Raw genomic sequence first — 3,227 nt, 5'->3', positions numbered from 1 at the left:
CAGCCTTGGAGGAGATTATGTTGAGAAATAAAAAAAAAAATTCTTAAAAACGTTGTTTTTCTTGGTCAGGCCGGAAACTTATCAATCCACCCTCGTATGCTTAAAGATATAATTTGTTTACTTAGAATAAGTTCTATGCAATTTGAAGAAAAAGTTTATTTTAATTACATATAAAATTAGTTAAATTATTTCTAAAAATTAGAAACATTTAAGAATTGTAGTATTAAAATGCACTTAAAATTAAAGATTTTTGTATTTAATTTTGATAAAATATAATAGATATATACGTGAAATAAATAAATTATAATAAAAGTCGATAAACGAAGGACTTTCGCACTTTTTGTTTGAGAAAAAGAGATTCCTCAATTCTCAAGTGTGAATAGTAAGGGAACTGACGTCAATTAAACATTCATAATTAATGAAAGATTTTCATTTTTCTCTTAAGTACGAGTACAATGGACTTCTCATTTGATAAAAATGTTGTGAAAATTTTTCTTTGAAGGTGGTGTGGAAAGGAGTTTTATTAAAAAATGTGTGGAATCATGTGCTGAAAAACGATAAAAGAAATAGATATTTCTGAAACTGGTCCAGAAGGCTAAAGTGCAACCTTTTGTTAACATTTTTGGAATTTTTTTTTGTATAATTTGAAAGGCGATTTTGCATAGTTTTTTACTAACTAATGGAGGTATATTTATAATTTTATTTCTGAAATCTATTCCCTAAGCTACATATTAAAACAAAATTTAGGAATATTTATAAAATTATGATAATTTTTTATTTTTAAAATTAATGTATACAGAGTATAGTTTTTATATGAAATTTCACGACGGTTTTTTGTACCATGTTTGACCCTACGGCAGAATTAAGGAAAATATTCTAAACGTATGTTCTTTAGTTGTTAAGATAGTATACTAAAAGATATTTTTAGAATGGATTTCTCCTTTTAAAATCACGAGATATTTCTTCATAAAATAAAATTTGTTAAATTCATTTTACAATTATTGACTAATTTTATAAGATAAATTTTTTAATATTGCGATAAGTATCTTGAGACATTAAAGGTTTCGTAAAGTTTTCATATATTAGGAATTTTTAAAGTTGAAAATTTAACGATTTTGTTGAACATTTTTAAAACTTATTTTTGCAGTTGAAAATGCATCCTTTTCTAATAGTAAATGATTCTTCTTGTTTGAAAATTGATTTTTTGGTTCATAATTTGAACATTTTTGTTGAAAATTCGCTTTTTTTTAGTTAAAAAATAATTTTCTTATACTGAAAATTTAACTGTATAATTTTTAATTCAAAATTTTTTTATATCAAAATTTAACAATTTTATTGAAAATGTGTTGTTTTATTTTTGCTTGAAAATTGACCTTTCTCAGTTAAAAATTAATCTTTTTGGCAAAAAATTATTATTCTTGTTAGAAATTCATCTATTTTAATTAAAAATTAATTTATTTGGTTGAAAATGCATTTTTTGATCAAACTACTTTTCCTTTGGTATAAAATGGTTTAGAGTGAAACCATACAAAATTCTTAACAAATTGTTACAAGTTTTAGTTATTTTTAAATCGTTTCAAAATTTCTAAATATGTCTTAAACTTATTCAAATTTTGCAACAAAATTGCGCGAAAAAATATTGCGTTCTTTTTCCAATTTTCTTTCAGAATTCATTCCATTCCATTGTTGGTAAAAAATGTTTTTTTCTTAAGTTGAAAATCCAACTATATGTTTAAAAATTTACCTATTCAGTTGCAAATTCGATTTTTTCTATTCAAAATATTTTTCAGTTGAAAATTCATTTTTTACATCGAAAATCAAACTATTTTGCAGAAAATTAAATTTTTTATCTGAAAATGTACCCATTCTATTTTTGGTTAAATATTTATTTTCTAGTTTTAATATTCATTTTCAAAGTTGAAAATTTCACGATTTTGTCGAAGTTTTTTCAAAAGTATTATTTAGTTGTAAATTAATCTTTTTTTCATAGGAAATAATTGTTTTCGTTTAAAAATTGATTTTTGGTTGATAATTTAACTGTTTTGTTGAAAAATCGATTTTTTTAGTTGAACAAATATTTTCTTATACTGAAAATTGACTATTCTCAGTTCAAAATTAATGTTTTTTAGTATAAATGTATTCTTCTTGTTTAAAAGTCATCTACTTTAATTAAAAATTCATTTCTTTGGTTGAAAATGCATGTTTTGATCAAACTTCTTTTCTTTTCGTATAAAATGGTTGAAAGTTCATGTAGCCTTTTCGTACGTAAATTCATTTCTTTGATTGAAAATTGAACTATTTTATTGTAGATTTAATAGGTTTTTTGTTCAAAATTAATTTTTTTAATACAAATTTAATTTTTCCATTTTTTGTTGAAAGTAAATCGCTTTTATTGAAAATTTATTTATTTTGTTGAAAATTCCGTTTTTTATCTAATGAGTTAATAAAAAGAGTGTCAGTAGAGTGAATGACGCCTGAAACAAAGACCTTGGCTATTAATGGACCCAAGTGGGGAACCTTGCATAACGACTTCGTGAGGTTCTTCGCTTGGGGTGATTGCTAGAGAGATTGATCAGCAACCTGGGTCGGAGCAGTGTTGCGGAACGAACGTGTTATTTATTTAAAGTTCAGAAATTCAAATTAATTTCATTAAAAATTTATTTAATGATATTTGTTTATAAAATCGTTCAATAAAATTGTAGTTGAAACTTGGAAATTAATTAGTAAAAGTTTGGTATTTAAATTTTGAGTTTTTATTCCATAATAACTCTGCTCTTTAGTTTCTAAATCTAATCCTAAAACTTATTAATTTACATAAATGGGCATCAATATTTTAAGATCTAATGATTTAAATTAGAATATTTGAATATAACTTTCAAAATCTGTAGTGATAGGAAACTTCTCTGTAATTTTAAGAGTTCAAAAAAATTATTCAAATTTTAACTAATTATTTGTGAATTCGATTTTCCATTTCCTTCCTTACTTTATTTAGTTTTACTTATTTTGGGATTGGCAAATCAAATTATTATTATTTTTTTTTTATTAGTATAATATTTTCTAGGACATTCTTCGAAATTTTGAATCAAGAGTTTTGTATTAGGAGCATATTCGGTATGGAGGGGATGCCATGCCTAGGATTCATTCACGAAACTTGTCACTTCTCCCTCCCTTAAAAGATGAAATTTATGACTACGCATACACTTCTCAATAGAGATCAAATTTCGATC

This window comes from Belonocnema kinseyi, chromosome 3 (assembly GCF_010883055.1).
Source record: "Belonocnema kinseyi isolate 2016_QV_RU_SX_M_011 chromosome 3, B_treatae_v1, whole genome shotgun sequence".
Classification (NCBI taxonomy): Eukaryota; Metazoa; Arthropoda; class Insecta; order Hymenoptera; family Cynipidae; genus Belonocnema; species Belonocnema kinseyi.
The sequence above is the reverse complement of the archived record's forward strand: the minus strand, read 5'-3'. Positions refer to the sequence as shown.